The sequence below is a fragment of the Alosa alosa genome, chromosome 4, assembly GCF_017589495.1.
Source record: "Alosa alosa isolate M-15738 ecotype Scorff River chromosome 4, AALO_Geno_1.1, whole genome shotgun sequence".
Lineage (NCBI taxonomy): Eukaryota > Metazoa > Chordata > Actinopteri > Clupeiformes > Clupeidae > Alosa > Alosa alosa.
Window position 1 is genome coordinate 6,424,932 of NC_063192.1, and position 19,507 is coordinate 6,444,438.

Genomic DNA, 19,507 nt, shown 5'->3' on the forward strand with positions numbered 1-19,507 from the left:
ATTAAATGGAGATCCATGACATTTTGATAATGAAATCTAAGAGCTCTGAGAATCTCGGTGTAATTCATCATTAGATTCTCTTAGACTCAAATACCACCCAATGTTTCAATTAGTTTGCATTTAATCACAAATGATTTGAAAGAAAATATTTCATTTTCCAAAAGATCCTATTTCATTTCTGTACAAATGGATCTACAGCATTAGGCAATGGAATGCAGTGAGGGTTGTTTAGTGTTTATAGGCCATAGGAGGGGATAGGGTAAGAGATCAATCAATAAAACCTTTGTTGGAATTTCTGGAATGGTGACTTTTAGGAGAAAACACTCACAAGAAGTCAAATTCTTGGGTGAATGCATTGGAGCTCAAAAAATAATTTATTGTTACAGTATGTTTTCTGTAAAAATTTAAAAGACACTTATTTGCCTATTCCACCTATATATTATTATGCGTAAATGTTTAATTTGACTCCTATAAAACATCACACATGTGACAGTTTAATTATCATAGTGTTTTAACTCCAAAGTGGGGGAGGGGCACTCAACGGAGATGGCAGGGGGAGACCCACAGGGGCCTGGAGGCATGAAGGGGATTTATTGTGCTTTGCCAAGATACACACCAGAAGCAGGTTTAGAGTTTTCGCTCCTTCATAATGAAATTACGTGCTCCTTAACAAAGCACCTCTGCGTGTTTGTTTAGAAGTGGGTGGCTGTGCGTAAAAAGGTAAATATCTAAGCTTGTGACTGAGCGGCGATTTATTTAGGTTTTAGGGAGATTGAGTGCTGTGTTATCTCTTCATTAGGACCAGTCAGTAATAACAAATCTTCATAAAAAATCAATCATATTGCAGAATCAATATGAGAGTTACTGTATGGTTCATTCACAAACCTCCTGTTGAAGTTTGGCATGGGAAACACAACAGCAGGAGATTCTCACTATTATTATAATATTGTTACCTTATACTCTTTCCTCTATTACATGACTGATGTTGTTTCTGTCAGAAAAAGCCACTTTGTCTTTTAAGACACTAACTGCAGTGGCAAGCTGCTTTAAGGAGGAAGTGATAATGTGTATTTCCGGCATGACTTTTTCCCCGATTTTAAAAGCTCTTACTATTTGTTTACAAATGTAATGGGTATCCAGCTCCTCTGGTGGTGATTGAGTCTACTTACACCAAGGTCATAGACTGAACTAAAGAACAACAGAATCACCAAATTAAACTAAAGACATTAACAAGTGTGTATAGACTTGACACTTTGGAGGCCACATTGGGTACAAAATGTGACACTTTGCAGGCTTTAGGTACAAAAGCACTGGATAAAGCCATTTCTCCACTCATATCTGCTGTAATAGGCATCTGGTGGACATCGCTGGCTCTATGGACATTACACTAACTCAGCCAGTTCAGTTTAGTTCAGCATCTATTTTGCTTGGGTTGAGTGGGGCAGCAATTTGGCTTTTTGCCTAATAAAGTTCTTCAAGAGTTTAGTGATCTTGCCAGGTTCCCTGAGACATCTGAAGAAGGGAATATAATATTAGCTACAGTAGGCTTGAAGTGTGAAATGTGTAAATCGGCATTTACATTACACGTATACATCGTCACTATACTGTATGCACATGTGAAATATCTCAGCAACTTTATGACTGGCTGACAGTTTTCTGGAGTAACAGTTGTGCCTATGATCTCAAAATGCTTTTGCACAGGGTCAGGTGTCTAATTTGCCAAGTATTGCACATGTGAAATTGACATAGTTAAAAAAAAAGGATGCAGGATGCAAGTACATTATTTCTATCGCATGCCTGGGCATTGCATTTAATTTGAAAACTCATATATCTTAGAAGCTGGTATATTTTGGCTTTTAACTCAAAAGTCTCTCTGGGACATTAATAGACAAGACTAAAGCTTTATAGACGTTACAGTGTAAGATATATTACATGCGTTATTTAAAACAAAACATAGAAATGCCTGAACACATACGATAGATGGCTGATATAACATGTGCAGTCATTCCACATCTTTACAAGGCATGCATGATCTTGGGAGAACTTTTAAGGTGAGAAGTCTGAATGATTGTGGTAGTGCTTAGCATGAAACAGCACTAATAAATTGCTGGAATAACACGTTAACATGACAGAAAAGTTAATTCCACATCTTTGCAATGCATGATCTTAGGAGAGGGTTTTACATGATGTCCAATGGTTTTGGGATTGGATCACTGATGAAGACATCTTGTCAAATCCATCATGTTGCCTACACACTGCCCCCCTGCCAGCAATCTGCCTGCCTTCTGTCTCTTATCAAACTCGTTCTCATTGCCAAGGGTCATGAGGAATGAACATCAAATCCACTCAGACCTACAGCGCTGATGTGCCTTCCTCTTTGCAACTTTGCATGTCAAAGAGGCTTTAAGAGAAAAATTCTTCCCGAGCAAAGTATTGAGTGAGGTCTCGGTAACAGTTCCAGCTCTGTCAGTGTGCTGCATGGAGTCTTCAGCAGCTGCTCGATGACCTCTCCAGAGAATGAGTAAGAAGACAGATCACTGAGCCAGTGAAGAATGTATGTCTCGGCACACAACCTTAGGCCAATCTGTCATGTAAATACTTGAATACGAAAACACTGTAATATTTATGATTATTGGATTAATTAAACATTGCATGGGATCTCTGTCTCCGTCTGAAATGATGTTCACTGCATGTGGTGAATGTTTAGAATGGTAGTCCTTTTGGTATATGCTTATTCGTCAACAATGCATTTTTTATTTAATGCACATGTTTGGCGTCATTAAGCACATGTGTTTTGGTTTTGGGATGTGAGATATAAGCTGATATCCATATTGATATCACAGTAGTTCTCTTGCTGGCCCTCGTAGTCACAGGCACTTTGTTGTCGGAGAACCCCCATAGGAGACATAATTCCTGGTGATCTCCCCTATACAGTAGGCTAACTCATTAAAAGTGACAGCAGGCCAAAGAGAGGAGAGAACATCAATCTTCCTGGTTTATCTCTCCCAGATCTTATCCCTGCATCTCTGTACTCCATGTCTCTCATTTTGCTTCCTCTGAAAGCTTGAGCTGTGGAAACTATATGTATGGTATGAAGGAGCCTAATAAAGCTGAGCAAATATACTTATAGTGACACTTTGGCTTAGTTTCACTTGGATGAACTCTTCACATTCTCTTAGGTGCGTTAGCGATCGGTCGCTCTCTGCACTGCATATTAGCTGTTTGGAAGGGGGACAAGACCTTATAGCTTTCCCAGCACCTGCCAGATTAGACAGCCGACGAGGGAGAGATGTCTCTCCACTGCTCCCGCCGAGGCCCACAAATTTGTCCTTGAAATCATGTCGTTAATCAAACTCAAGCGAACTCAAGCTCTCTCCTGTGGACTGTCAATGGCAGTAAGAGAGGATCAAGGAGGGAAAGGATTACTGGTCTTATTCAAACCTTTTCGTTAATCAAACACAACTGGACAAGAGGACCTGAGTCAGCTGCTTTCTAGATTGTCCTGCCTTTGTCTTGTAGGGAGGGAGATGTATAGCTTTGGCTTTAGTGAAACACCATTGCTATATGTTCTAAATCATATATGATATAGCATGAATATCTTAACATTCAGTATAGAAATGTTTCCCACCAGCTGGGCTGAGAAGAGATTAGTGTCTGACATTCTAAAGCCCCTCTTGTGCTATTAAGATGACAGACATGTCTTGATGCACAACACATACATAAACACACACACACACACACTGCTATGTGTATGTGAACCTTCTGGTGATCAAATCACACACATCATGAACCAAACCCTAATCCCCCCCCCCCCCCTTATTTCCTAACATGACTTAGAGAATGCATTTTGTTGAATATCTTATCCTATCTTTTTTAAAAGGTTACACAATAATTTGAAGTCTTGTCTCTATGATCTTGCACTTATCATCCTATGTATATCTTTGTTAGTCGAGTGCTAAATGTGTAACCATAACCATAAATGAAAGGAATTCCAAATCCATTTTATTTTGTTGCATTTGTCCTACCACTGTGACATGGGTATGATATTTTATTAGAAGTTCAGGTATTCCCATAAATATGGCTCATTTGTGCCACCCAGTGGGCATAACCTGTAAAAACAGATCAAAACAGTTAACAGCCACTGGTGTTGTCTCAGTTGCATTCAAGACATATTCTGATCATTATTCTGGTCATCATTTCAAGGGATATCTAGTGCAGTGTGCAGTGTGCAGTGATCTGACATGTGAACGCTGTAATGACAGAGAGTGAACCAATTATGTATGATAAAACCCACCATCTTAGATCCCAGCATCCTTTATGGATCCAGAATGATGTAATATTTATTTCTCAGAATGATTTTTCTGTTCACCTTTCTGTATCTGTAACAACACTGGTGCCCCTGAGCCATTGATTTGTGATCCACTTGGGTCTATTTTCCTAACTTAAATTCTGGTGATTATGCAGGCTAATACTTATAATCGATGGATGTAACGTTAGAGAGGATATTGGAAAATCGATCTGTTTGTATGTATTGCATTAGATATCGTCCATTGGAGGATGAGTGAGAGTAGGGGAGGAGAATAATTAGTTTCATTTTCTGATAAACATTGTGAAAGGACATAGCCTGCAGTCTTCCATTATTCAGATTTGACACCATGATGATGGGGAATGTCAATTCAATAACCATCACATGGTATATCACAAAGAGACACACTTATTTTTGTGTGGAATTAAGAATGCTAATTAGCATGATTTTGTCAATAACTTATGAATCAAAATCACTGTTGTTATAAGTCCACAGGTACACCCCTCCATTAACTTTTTGCAGCTGTGGTTATGAGATGACAAAATGCATTCGAACATTTGTTAATGGGGCCTTCTTAGTGGCCATTATGTGCCATTCAGCACATTAGGTAGATTTGGAGTCTAGTCAAACTGTGAATGATTCATGTTCATCTCTGATAGGAGAAGACATAATTCAGTAGCCTAGGTTATGTATGGCTCTCAGCTGTAGGTTTCTGTGGGTTGAGACAATTGTTTTAGTGCCCACTCCCATTAGTCATGTGAGTCTAACCTTTTGTACCATTTATGTTTATAGTTGACTAAGGTTAATAATAATAATAATAATAATAATAATAATAATAATAATAATAATAATAATAATAATAATTGTAGGCCTATAATAATAATAACATTATTCCACAGATAAATATAAGCATTAGGCTACTCCGCATTATTCCGCAGATAAATAAAGTTGAACTTAGTTGTTCAAGAAATGCTTGTTGTCAAGCATTATCCTTAAACCAGGGAGTTCCCCTGAAAACGTAAACGCCCCTCCAGCGCCGCTCCCGACTTACGCCGTCTGTTATTCCTCTCTGCTCCGCCCGCTCATCCTCCATCTCTCGGACAATTTTCCTTGACGGCAAAAAGAGACAAGAGGGCGGTGGCAGTGCCGGACACCGGGACACTACATGCCAGCATCATCCATGCTGAATATCTGGAAGGGAAACTGACTGACAGACCTGGAAAGACAGGTATTCTTCTTTTGTTGTGAAGGCTATATTCCAAGCGAGCTATACTGTACCATTTGCAGGTGCGGGCTTGCAATTAGGCTACCGTCGGTAAACCGCAGCTATATTGCAGGCTATCGATAACTGGGCTGATGACTCCTATATAGCAAACATTTTAGTGTGCACCTTTTATATGCATTTTCGTTTTTGTGTGTGCAGACTAGCTTAGGCTATAGCTCACGCACCGATTTGCCGGTTACGTGCCAAGGACTCGGGCTCTGTAACAAGAGCAAAGTAGCGGTGATGTAAAAGAGCAACAAAGGTGGACAACGATACAGAACGCTGTTTAATATGGCTTTGTTGTATCCCGTTGTGGCTAGCACCACCTTAACCTACACACCCCCGCAGGTAAGTAATCAAAGCCTTCTTTTGGATCGTGAGGTGATGCTGAAGGTGCAGTTAGTTTTACCTGAATGAGCGCGAGGAAAACGAATGTTTTTTTTTTTTAAGTGGGCATTGCAGGCAACTAACTTAAGCCAACTTAGGTTGTACTTTTGTGTCTGCGCAGGTGAATCATACAGCCCAATGAATCACATAAATGGCACAGGGCATTTAGATTGCTGTCGGGCGTAGCCATATAGACATGGTGGACGCATAAGGCCTAGCCTATAGGCTATAGATCTGAGTCGATGCTACTGACGTCCCCGCCTGCTCTCTCCAACCCTTTACTGACCAGCATTACCGTTGTTACAGTATACCTCTAGCCTGTCTCAGCGAGAGACCGGGCTGACTGATGACTAGACACAGAAAGTGGGCAGTATCCTTTAATGAGAGATACGGGGTGTGGTTCAGCGGGGCAGCGATGCATACACAAAGCACAGGAGCCTATTTGCAAAGTGCTGTGCTTAAGTAGCTGTATAGTATACTGGCTGAGGATGCTCAGATGGACAATATGATTTTTTTAATGATGTTTAGTACATAGGTTGAGGCTACTGAAAATAATTGGATACATTACTATTCATACAATTGTTTTGGAAAGAATACATTTATTGAGAAAGTCAGGGAATTTAATGAGTCTCAAAGCTATACAGCAACAGAAGGAATTTAGCAGAATATGCATACTACTACTGTAGGTCCGCTTCAATATCCTCTTGTAGCCTATAGAGTAGACTATGCAAGTGAATTACTTGGAGTTGTACTGCATGTTTCCTTTATGGATACCTGTTGACTATTTGTGTATGTTATTGGCCTATCCAGTGTTGTGATGATGTGTGTCTCTGGTTTTAATGCACCCCTCTCCAAACAAGGATACTGTACCTAATTGCCTGCTTCATGAGTCTTGCTTCTAGCACTTTTAATTATTTGGTGCTTCATCATTTGCCTCCGGCTCTTGATAGGACTTTTATTCATACGCCTATCTTCATCTTGAATCTGATCAGTTGGAGGTAACTTTGGCTTGCTGTGCTTGTGTGATACGGAAACTGCTTGCTTTCAGCTTAATGCTGGGATCACTGCATTAGATGTGGTAGCAACTGTCGAAGAAGTGTAAACTGGAGTAGAAAAAGTGGACACAGGTTCAACATGCTTAGTTCAGTTTAAGTGTCTTTCAGCTTCTAATTGGCTTGAATTAGTGCACGGCACGCCCATCCCTTATTCTTGAGCAGGAAAGCTATTTAGGATGCTTAATTCAGCATAGGAGATTGGGGATTGTGAAATGTGGAGAGATGACCTGAAATCACAGTCGGCATGATAGTCATGCATAACAAAGGCTTTTTTGGGGGGCGTTTCAGCTGTTTAATGGGAATTGACTATTCCAGTAGTTCCCCCAGGATCCTTCTGATCTATAGTTGTACCTGCAGTGCAGTGCCGTTTCATCATATGACACAGAATTTGTTAGACATTTACTCTACAAATTTGAATGCTTATTTTCAATCAACTGTGTGCCTTTCACATAGGCTACTTCAGTACATTCCCCTACAGTACAAGAGCAAGAGCAAAGAGCAAACCTTTACTAGGCATTGGTAAGTGCAGTTTGATATAATTATCCCCATCACGAGGATGTGAAAAACAGCATCCTGTAGTGGAGCTCCTGGGAGCCTTATTTGCTCATGAGTCTCACTGATCATACTGATAAAGGTGGTGGGCTTTGGAGGGAATAAGCAGGCTTAGCAAACACATTGAATGGTGTTTTTAATAGCATGATTGCCCTGTTTCACAGGTATAGTAGCCTAAGTTGTTTAGGTAGGCTAAGGCTTAGTCACTCTATCTCACACTAATAAGAATAAAAATCTACATCCATATCTGATTTAAATTACCAGCTTCATGGTCAAGGTGGTTATACTGAGCATAAGCTTAGTTTTTGATCAGTTACTTTGACTACTCTTTGGTTTCACTCTGACTCTATTGTGAGCATTACCAAGATTTAATTAATTTTAATTATGAACGTTTTATTTATTTTCTCTGTTTGAAGGGTGAGAGCAAAAAAAAGTGTTATAGAATGTCATTTGATCATTGTATGAACAGAGGAGGGTGGTTATGATGGACAACTAGCAACAGACCCCCCCAGCTGTTTCCTCTCTTCAGTAACCACTCTCCGTATGTCTCTGTGCTCACCAGAAACACGTTGTGTCTCTTAAGTCGTCCCCTGGGTTTCCTCGGCTGCATCTGGGCGCAGTAGTGCGTTGGAGTGCTAGGTGTCTGGTGCTTATGATTCACAGGTCTGTAGCAAGCAAGCAAGCAGGCGCAATAACAAAGACTGCGTCTGTTTTTGTTTTGCTCATGAAAGGTGATCTGCTCAAGTGAATTTTCACTTTTTTTCGTCAGGGCAGGTCTTTGGGTCTTGGGTGCTTTATGCATTTTCCTTTTTGGGGTTATGTCAAATAACATACCTGATATAGACTCCCCATCTCCTCCGTGTCGATGTGTTCCTGCCTGGTTGTGTTGATGAGGAGGTCAGAGAACCTCTCCTTTCCTCCTTCACAATGAGAGAGAGCCTCCGGATACCTTGCTCTCATCCTCTCCTCTCTTCCCCAAACAAATCACTCCCACACACACACACGCATGGCCAGTTTCCCTCTCGCGCCCTCCAGACATAGCCGTGTCTGCTGTCGCACAGGGTTGGTCAGTGTCCAGCACTGACCCATGGCCAGCCCACAGGCTTTAGCTGGGGTTGGGCAGAGCCTGATTGAAGTGCTGTGAATATGAATTGAATGAGGAGAATGATTTGCCTTCTCCTCACATGTGTCCTGCATTCTAAATGTCATGTCCAGACAGGGCACACTTGAGAAGCGCACTTTGTGCTGCATTAGCTGATGCTGCGTTTACATGTGTGACATTCTGCTACAAGTTCTGGATTAAAAATAAATGAAAGGGGAGAATTTAGTGGAGACTCTTCAACCTTTTTCTGCTTCTATTCTTGGTGACGCGCTGGGTATTGGCCATATATTCATGACTCAGCACAGTACCCCCCCCCCTGCCCCATTCACTGAATGTCCATGTCTTTCAATTGCGGCACGAGCCCCTTCGCCGTGGCTATTAGTTACCTCACCGCCTCGGCTCCCTGGGCTTTTTACAAGATTAAACTCCTCTCAAAGCCAGGGGAAGCAAATGACATTTAGATTTATTTCGCCCTCCTTCAAGTGAATAGGTAAACACATTTACAGCCCTGGTCCTTTAGCCAAGCTTCTGGCATTGGACGCTTGTGTTGGGGGGCCCGCCGGCGTGTGGGCTTTGGGTGTAGTAAGAATGTCCGCTTGCCTGCTCGAATGCGTTCGCCATGGTCAAGAAATTCTAGAAGAATGTCCTTTCAGGCTACACAGTGAAGTATATTGCTCCCACTCTCTAAACCATATTTTCAATGTTTATGAGTAGACACTAGACAGCATCAGAAATATCTCTGATTCTAACCCTTAAACTGAAATATCGGAACTGAATTGAAATTACTGTTCAATTTAATTGACACTGTTGACACACAGTTTCATACAATTAAAAATGTACTCCAATTATTTCTCAGCCACTAATACATTTCTCTACCGTTTTGAGCTGCAGACTTTTTCAGCCAGCTCAGGCTATGATATATTGTGTGCTAGAGATCCTGTGTGGACCAAACCTCATCATGATCACAATCTCTTGATTGACAGGATAAGCAGGCTGGGCCACATAAGCGATGCTGGATCTGCTGGATCTACTGTAGCTTACAAATAAATACTGTTGCCAGGGCAATTCTAAAAAGCAATCTAAAAAAAAAGCCACAATCACGTACATTAGTCCATCTTTCTCTGTGAAACAACATTCAGCTTCATTGCCTCAAATTAGATTTTTTAAGTTTATTTTTAGGGCAGTTTGGACAAGAGATGATTGGGAGAAAAAGATGGGAGTAGAACTGGCAAATGACTGCAGGTTAGAATCGAACCCTGGTACCTTGTAGGCGCTTTGACCCTAAAATAGTATGGATACTGCTGCTTGCTCCACAGCACTGTACTGCAAGAACATTCTCTCAGATTTGTGGCATCGCTAAAAACTAGGATGCTTCCTCTATGATGAGAGAGTGTCTTTCCAAGGCTGGGATAACCTATAATCTGACTCCACTTTGTAAACATTTTCCATCCAGAAATGAAAAGAGACGCAATTTGCTGTTAGATAAAGGGGTGTTGACATATCTGCTGACATTACATGGCCTGTGAAATCAATAATTGAATGAGTAAACAAATTATGTTTGGGAAAAACAATCTTAAAAAATTAAATTGCACAGGGTAGTGCATTTGAGAAGGGACATATAGTAAATGGAAGGAAAACACAGGTGTGGCACAGAACTTGTTTTCGCTTACCAAAGAATGTCCTTGGGTTATCTGTTAGAATTTTCTTTTTTTATCTTTCTTTCTCTTCTTTCTTTCTGTTTTTTTTTTTGCTCATCCACTTGTCACAGAGCGTGTTTGTGTTGCTATGGTAACTGGAACATTTTAAAGGATGCCTTTCTTTTGTTCACAATGATGGTACTCGTTTCTGTGTGGAGAACATCCGCCTTTCATTTTGTTGTCATCTTCAGCCTTTGTATGGGAGTGAGAACTGTGCCTCTCCAAGGAGCTCGGTGTCATGCACTTAAAAAAAATGAAGCTTGTCATTTGTCTCTCCTGGAGACCTCATTTTAGTTCCCTGAACTCTCTTATACCCCCAGTGTCACTTCAGTGGGAACTCTGCATGATTCCGGATCCTTCTATAAGAGATGAGGTCTTTCATGCCTCCAACAGAGACAACACTCTCAAGAGTCAGTCGAATTGTTCTGACTTTTAAACAGAGTTCTTTTTGACGGCAGCCTCTGAGTGCAGTTCAAAGTTTTATACTCAGTTTATATACAGTAATGTGACACACTATATATAAAGGGTGAATCATTGGGGAATATTGTTGATCATGCTTAAATGTGCAATCGGTTTATTTTAATCTAATACGCTTTTTAAAATTAAACTCTTTGAATTGGTTTGGTTCTCCAGATGTTCTATGTATGCACTATGCACCCTAATAACGGTGAGCGGTTCTGGCTCTGTAAATTGGGAACAAACAAGGTGGCTCAGACAAAGCCAAACACTATTAAAGCCAATCAGCATGCTACTTCAAGAGCACAGAAGGGTCTCATTTGTAGGCTGCTGAGCTAAAATATCAACAGTCTGTCAGCTTCGACAGAATTGTGGATTGTAATTTCTAATGGCTGAGATGCTGTTTTTATCTCTTCAAAGCTAGTGTGTGTTCTTGTGCACCATGTGTATTGTGCAGTCTGGACAGGCTTTGTGTTCATTATGTGTATATTTTATACCTGCTGTACATGCTGTACGACCTCTCATGACTTTGCGCTACGTTGCACACAGGATCTTAACTCACCTGTTCAGACCTGTCAAGCACTGTGACAGTAAAGTCATTTGACTTGATTTGATGTGATCTGATGCCACATCTCTTGAGCCCGACAGCTCTTCTCCCTGCTGTGACAGATGCTGTTAAGCCGTGGCCCCAGCAGTCTTCACTGACAGGACAGAAAAGGTGACAATTTACTTCAGAGAATGAAATATAGGGAGAGATAATTGTGTATTATATTTGTGTATAATTGCGTAATATAATATAATATAATATAATATAATATAATATAAAAATATTATGAGTAATATAATAATATTACTACTTATATACATAATTACTACTTATAATATATAATATATTAGTGATAAGATTGGTATATTGTGTATCTTACACAAAGCCATTCTTTAGCTGCAAGGCCTGACAAAGCCTGCTGATCATGCGCTAGCTTTGTCTTACATTAGCAAATGTAACCTCTTGGCAGGTAATTGATCAGCACTGGGATCCTATCATTTGTTCTACATTTCTTCTGCTTAATGCTCAGGCACAGGCAGATCGCTCCACTGGGCCATAAATTCATGGCTAGGCCTTGAACAGTGGTCACGTGTGTCCTGTGTAATTACGCTGATGCCCTTGGACGTCATCATCCTCATAGGGAAGCAGATATCTACAGGATTTTTATCTCAGGGTTAGGCTCAGCGAACAAAATTGTACTGGGGGTTGTTATTTTGTTCTTTTCCTGTAATGGAATATTCCTGGTAAGTGTAAACACAGAACTATTATGTTTGATTGATGACAAGTGTATCCTTCGAAGACCTACTTGCTGTCCTCTAAGGAATTTTAAAGGACAGCATGACAGTGCTTAAAATAGTGTGTCTTTCATGTCTTCAGTATACCTGACACTATGGCGCAGAGGCACCCATTTTCAGTCTGTATAAAGATCACAAAAAAAATGAGGATTAAAGCGATTGTAGGAAACCTTCCTGGTCAAACATTTGCACAGTAGACAAGGGCAGTTTTTTTGGTGATGTAAGCGATGTCTCAGCACTTTGAAAAGTCGCATGTTGGGATGCCGCAGCTGTGGTACCTGGGAGGAGGTAGTATCTGGCATCGGGCGAGGCTGTGGCATCACTGTGGGTGGAGAAAAGACTGCAGACTGCAGAACATACACCCTAACAGTCGGGGGCAGTTGAAAAAGTTTCTATGCAGCAGAGACAAAAACCTTTTGTTTCCACAGCTAACTTCACTCTACGGTACACTTGGGCTTTGATAGCTGGGCCTGATATGCCAGATCTGATGGGAGTCGGTTCAGTGGCATCCAAACTCCAGCTCCAGGTTGATGGATTTGTCAGCAGCGGTGGAGGAGCCGGAGAGTGGGAGAGATGAGACTATATAATTTCCACACCCAACTCCCTCTGCTCCGCAAAACTCCTATTCTGATTGCTGGCGCCGACACTTTTAAACAGATCTGGCCCAAATCAAGGTCGCTGCTTGGCCAGGCTCTTGCTTCCATCTCTCCGTTCGGGCCCCGGCTCAGGTTGATGGATTTGATGTAAACAGCATCGCTATCGGATTTGGAATTAAATGCGAGGTGTGAGCGCATGGCCAGGCACACTGATGAGGACGGAGGAGGACGTGCCAGAGGGAGAGCCCGGCCAGGCGCGTGTCTCTCTCTGCCTGTGACTCCCACTATGCTCCTTAAGTCTTCAGCAATTCGCTGAACATAGCCAGCATCACCAGCGGCATGACATTTCCCTCTGAGTAAGGGATTGAGCCGGTGTATTTACAGTTAAGGTGGAGTATATGTCGTTTTTTTTCTCATTATATGGCATCCTTTTTGGGGTCATAAAATATGTTGTGTATGAATAGGCCTATTACCCACAAATAAACACCACAGAATAGTTGAACCAAATTATTAAATGCGTAGAGATGAGCAAGACAAAACAAAACAAAGAGCAACGTTGAGCCATGCAATATTAATAAGATACAGTGTTTGGGGCATTCATCTCTAGCTCATTGCCACTGTGTTTCTGAATAGCAAGTTCCAGGTAGCGGCCAATGAATTTGCAGATGCTAATGAGCTGATACATATTTAGTATACCCTGTAGCTACTCTCACTAATCTGGACATGTCATCAAAGAAACATATAGATGATGATTGCCTCTCGCTCATCTCTTCAAACAAATGGCACTGTCTAGTGCTCCTGTTGTGTCACCTGCTGCAGTAAATCTGGCCTTGCCATTTGTGCGTATGGCTCATTGCTTTTTGGTCTGCAAACATTTAGGAAAGCTGCCTAGTTGTTGGTCAGCCAGTTTTATCATTAGCCAATAAAAAAGGGCTCACTCAGTTTTCCACTACTCGGACCTGAAGAGGGGAGGTACCTTGGAATCTTTGAAAGAGATTCATCAAGACCACCAATGCAACAATGAAATACAGCATACACTGTAATTCCTGTGATTTTTTAACTAAACTGAGAGCTCATAAATTCATGAACAGGAGCCAGTCCGTTGTAGCGTCCGTTGTATGGTCATGCTTTTGGGTCAAGTTCTTCTCACAGCAGTCCCTGATGTAGATAATAATAATAATAATAATAATAATCTTTATTTATACAGTATAGCACTTTTCAAAACAAAGTTACAAAGTGCTGTACAATATCAACATACAGTAGATGAAAATGCAAATAAGACATAATAAAATAACAATCAAATAATATATACTAATTCAATTAGAACTTAACATAAATTTGAAAAAGGAAAATAAACTTACACTGAAATAAAACTTGACACTGAAATAAAACTTGACACTGAAATAAAACTTAATGTTAGATGACTAATTCACAGTGAAACGGTACTGCATGATGCATATTTAATACTGTAGAATAGAACTGTCTAAAAATGCTTCATGTTAAAAGCATTTATGTAATCACTTTTTAACCAAGACTCCTTTCCTCACTACAGTGCACACATGTAAAGTAATACTCTGTCCCAAGCACAATAGATATGTATTATAAATCTGTTGTCTAAATCTAAAGAAGAACTGCTGTAAGGAGTACATTTTAATTTAGTAAATAGGACTTGAGAGTACTACAAAGGGCTGCTTTAATATATTGCTGTATCTGTGTACACAGCAAATTTGAAATCGGAATTTTAACACTGATAGATTTAAATCTAACACTATATGGGTGTATATATGGGGACCACCACAAGTGTTAAATTAACACTTCTGTAAGTGTCAGAAGTTACAACACTAACAAGGTGTTACCATTTTTCACTGAGAGAGTTACACAGAAACACCAGGTTGGAGTATTTTTAACACCAGAGGACTGTTAATTCCTTCTTGAAAACAACTCCAAAAGTGTTGCTATTTAACTTAAGCCCAGTGTTAAGCTGACACTAGTATAGTGATGATTGCATGTATATTATTACTTTATTGCCAAATAATGATTCTTGTTTTAATCTCTAGAAGAGTAAAGGAGGTGTTGTATACAGTTATATACACAATAGGTTTTAGAATTGCTGTTAAACTGAATAAAAAACAACATTCAGATGCACTTAATGTAAAATGTACTACATTTATTTATTAAACAGCAAAACATTCTTCAGTTCATTACAAAATGCAACAGTCAGGCACTATATAAAACGACATATCACAGCTGTATGATATCTGAAGTTCAAACGGTTTGTAATGCTGCAAATCATCTTTTTTAACAATATAAAAATGATGAAGTTCTTTAAACCTCAAAAGCGTAAAGATGCTCGACATAAACAGTCTCCATATCTATCAGAATAAAATGTATGTTGTGTTTCTGTAGAATTATTGGCACCAGTTATTGCCATGCAGTGTCCCATAAACGTAACACCTATACATCATTCATCAACTTTGCTTGCAATGCCTTTACTTTTGGGCTCTCTTTGGTGGTCTGCAGGAATGTAAAAAAAGTTGCTTAGAGATTTGTTGCAACTCAAACTGAAAACAAAATGAACCTTGAAAAGCTTGTCGAATGCTGCCAGAGAGGTGTTTCCTTGGCATGGAATGGGCTTCTTATCCATGGCTATGTAGAAACTGTTGATGGCTCGCTTGGAGGTTCCCAAAGCTAGCAGATATGGCTGCCGATGTTCATCTTCATTCAAGTGCTCATCAAGACTCTGGCATGACTGGAGGAAACATAAGAGAAAGGATTATAATCGAGTCCTCATCTTTCTACCAGATGACAGGTGACAGGATGTGCATCAGCAGGAGTAAAGTGGATTTATCACTGTCCCAGCCTGGGTTAGGATGGGGTTTGGAGGAGAGTCATAAAATAACTATTTAATTATTCAGATTGAACGGTCATGCATAAAAAAGGTATTTTGACAACTTAACTTCAAATTAATATCCAGAAATACCGGTCATTTCCTAAAATGGCAACTAAAATGTTAAACTCCATTACTCCATACAATTACCTTGTAAGTTGTCTACAGACAAGTCCATTTGTCCCTGGCAGACTGCAATAGGTGTTGCAGCAATGGTGTTGGTAGCTTGTAGTGCAGGTCTTTCTTTTATCAGCTTGGGTTTGTATGAGGGCCATCTTTCCAGATGTCTTGCAGATGTTTCAGATCCAACGAGAAGGCTGAAGTCTTGAAGAACCTGAAACATTAAAGAACACACAGTACAACTTAGAATGGGGCGAAAAGCAGAACACTGTTGAAATTGACAACCTTGTCAGCAATTACACACACACACACACACACACACATCCGTTAGGCTAGATTAAATCTCAGGGAAAGGCGACTCTAGCAAAGAGGGAAAATGCAACACATTCATGTACATTTGCAAAAATAAACAAAAGCTCCACAATTTCTTCTGTGCCTTTGCAAGGCAACTGTATAAAACCCCAAACCAAGCAAAATACCTTTATCAGAATCATGGGTGACTAAGCACATGTCCTTGGTAACCAGATCTGGAAACACATCAGCATCCACTTCCATTCCTCAGTCACTGTCAAGGTTTTGTCTTCATTTATGAAGAACTTTGCCCAGACTACAAGATAAATAAATAAATAAATTAGTATTATCCAAAATATACTGTGGTAGAGCACATACTACATAGAAATCAGCATTGACATTTCTCTGCCCAACTCCAATATTGTTTGCCTAGAAGCATTTACAACAAACACTATCAATTTAAAAAAGTCAATGTTAGTACACATATAAATACCATACGATGCAAATCATTTTGTGATTCAATGGAACACTATTGTGAAAATTTTAATTTCCTTTGAATAGATCCCAAACATAAAAATGAATGGACGTCGTTGTCGTTCTTTCCGCATGGATGGATGGATTCTGCATAAAGTTACATTTATGAACAAACAGACGGCGAAATTGGGAAATGAAAAACGGCTGTCTTTTCCCCCTTTTAAGGAGCTGTGCAGACACTCGCTCACATTCTGTTTTTGTAGAGACAGTCGTGAAACGTAGCCTACTATGCTGCACATCTAGGACAGTAACGTTAGATAATTTCAGCTAACATCATCCCTTCAGTCAACCATTTCACTTTAAATCATGTTGTCATCTCAGTAGTCGTGACGATAACGTTTGCCTACCTGAGGCTTACTTCGCTAGTAGGCTAGCATGGTACTATCAGAGAATGTCTAATAAACGTGAACGGGCTCTGGTAACGTTACTATCAAACTTACCCCATGATGAACATTATCCAAGCGGCTCACATATCCTGACAATCATCGCATCCACTTAATGTTATATCTGTTGATGGAAAAGGCAAACAATTTCACATTCTTCATTTTAGGTAACTTTGTTAAGCTAGCTAAATTATCTATCTTAGCTACTAGCAACTACGCCGGTAACGTTGGACGTTAGCTGACTGACCATGTGAATGTCATTTCAATGAATGAATGTAACTGGTTAGCTAACGTTACCTAGTTTAGCACACCATAACGTTACAGCTAATAACGTTAGCAGCCTGTAAGCAACCAACAAGGATGGTGATGTAGATGTATTAGATTAAACGTAGGTAGACATCGCAAAATCAAATAAATAAATAAAACAAGGACAACACATTACACCACACTAAGTCAAACACACATAATGTAATTTAGTGTTATCAGCTAAAAGTTTGGACAATGTCTCACTCAATGCTAAGGTAGCTATACAGTACGCTTGACAACGGGCGGAAAGCAACTTCTAAGTCTACAGTTTCATAAAGAAGGTCTGAGAGTGCAACACAACGTCTAATATACATATTTTATCAACGAATGCCAAAAATAGATTAATTTAATAACTTACCACACAGAATTGTCCACAGCTTGAAGAGAAGTCTGCTATCCTGCAGGGGGGTTTGAGAAATGGCGGACTGCGCTGGAAGTTTGAGCAATTTGCAAAATATCCCGGATGGAACTTGTTACACCCAATTGGTGTTTATTAATCGGAACGCCGCAAATTAACACTGGCTTTTGTATCATATCTACACCAAAAGTGTTGAGAGTTTAACATCTATCAACTGCAACAGTGTTTATTTGTCATAACACCAGAAATATAACACCCGTGAATTTGCTGTGTAGCTGACAGCCCTGGTCATATGTGGGATACAGATATCCCCTGGCTTTCGTTAATGGCGCTGTACTGCTCATGTTTGTCATGGCTGAGTGCTGAGGCACGTTTGACTTGAGAAGGTGAGGCTGCTCTCATGTGCGTTCCCCTCACTCATCGATGGCACGACGCTGTGCCATAAATGATTGATTCCTCCAACAGACTGTGCCACAGATGAGTGATTGCGCTGCAGGCTACAGGAAGTCAGCCACAATACACACACACACACACGCACAAACATACACACACGGGTGTGTTTCTCCATTTTCAAAAACAGCCATGCTTACAGGCAGAAGGGGTGCCGGAGAGAGACACGCGCGGTGACAAATGGCATTGCCTTGGACCATCATTCCTCAGGAAATTATTTCCATCATTTGACTTACTTTCGGGCCATTTGTCGCTCCGCTAACAAAGAAAGGCAGAAGACCCATGTGCCTTTCCCATAAAACATCCGTCATTACAGCGATATTTCATTACTTGAAATGTCATTACTTGAATCTTTTTTTGTGCCTCGTCTTGGCTTCAAAGGGTGTTTGGAGCTTGGTGAGATGCTTAGATGCCTGCCAGCGAGGAGATCAGGTTTCTTATTTGAGCTCTCTCTCTCTCTCTCTCTCTCTCTTAACTCTAGCAGAAGAAATAGAAGTTGGAGTGAGCAAAGGGGAAAGACACAATTAGCATAATCAGCAGATGTGGTGCTGTTTGCCTTGACTGAAACAAGAGTGATGAGACAACCTCGCTGTAATCTCAAGTCATTTCTATTAAGAAGGGGAGGCATGGTGGCAGCCTGTCAACCCTCTCAGCAACCTCTCTATCTCTCTCTCTCTCTCTCTCTCTCTCTCACACACACACACACACACACACACACACACACACACACACACACACACACACACACACACACACACACACACACACACAGTCATAGACACCCACATGCAATGTATACAGTCAGCAACTGTCATCAGTTCCAGCACTTCAGCTCTTGAACAAGCTCACCATAATTAAATTTCCATCTGAAGAACCAAGAACCACATCGCATCAAAGCTCCCCTGGAAAATGCATCTCCATTTGTCATAATGAACGCAACCCCAAGGCCATGACCACACCATCGATCTGGTCAACCTACACCACCTCGCACTTAACAACCGTGGTCTAATGATAGCCGTGTGCTGTGAAGATACTCTCTCCCCTCCAGTCCCAACCCCTGCAAATGTCAGCCGTTCCCCCCATTAGGGCGTCCACATAGTGGCTCTCGGTGCTCAGTGCATCTCTCGGCTCTTCCATATGGCCTGGGCATTGGCCAGGACACCCGCTGTGGCCTCAATGCGCTGTGCCGAGATGACAGATTTGGCTCAAGGTCCGCCGGGCCTGCTTTGGCACTAGTCTGCTCTTATAATGTGCGCGTGGCAAAAAGTCTCCTGCACAGAGATTTTTTTTATTTGGAAGGACCTGTTTTCACAGAATAATCATCATGTTATGGCCCATCTGCAGTGCCAATGATAACAAGAACTGTGCTCTAGCTACAGTAAGAGATGGCAATATCTAGCAACACACAATTTCAATAATGAC

The 19,507-nt window shown here is 40.7% G+C and overlaps 1 protein-coding gene and 1 long non-coding RNA gene across 2 annotated transcripts in view; one reads left to right on the forward strand and one right to left on the reverse strand.

The window, feature by feature from the left end:
• Positions 1-5,370: 5,370 nt before the first annotated feature.
• Positions 5,371-19,507, forward strand: part of si:dkey-178k16.1 (band 4.1-like protein 1) — a 49,347-nt gene continuing 35,210 nt past the window's right edge. Inside the window, exon 1 of the mRNA XM_048240894.1 lies at positions 5,371-5,534. The gene's annotated coding sequence lies outside the window, so the exon portion shown is untranslated. The remainder of the gene's footprint in view (positions 5,535-19,507) is intronic.
• Positions 14,983-17,764, reverse strand: LOC125293170. Its single transcript, XR_007193337.1, has 5 exons — positions 17,636-17,764; positions 17,029-17,095; positions 16,243-16,370; positions 15,794-15,977; positions 14,983-15,505 (listed from the first exon to the last, which is right to left on the reverse strand). It is a non-coding gene; the product is annotated as an uncharacterized LOC125293170 (long non-coding RNA).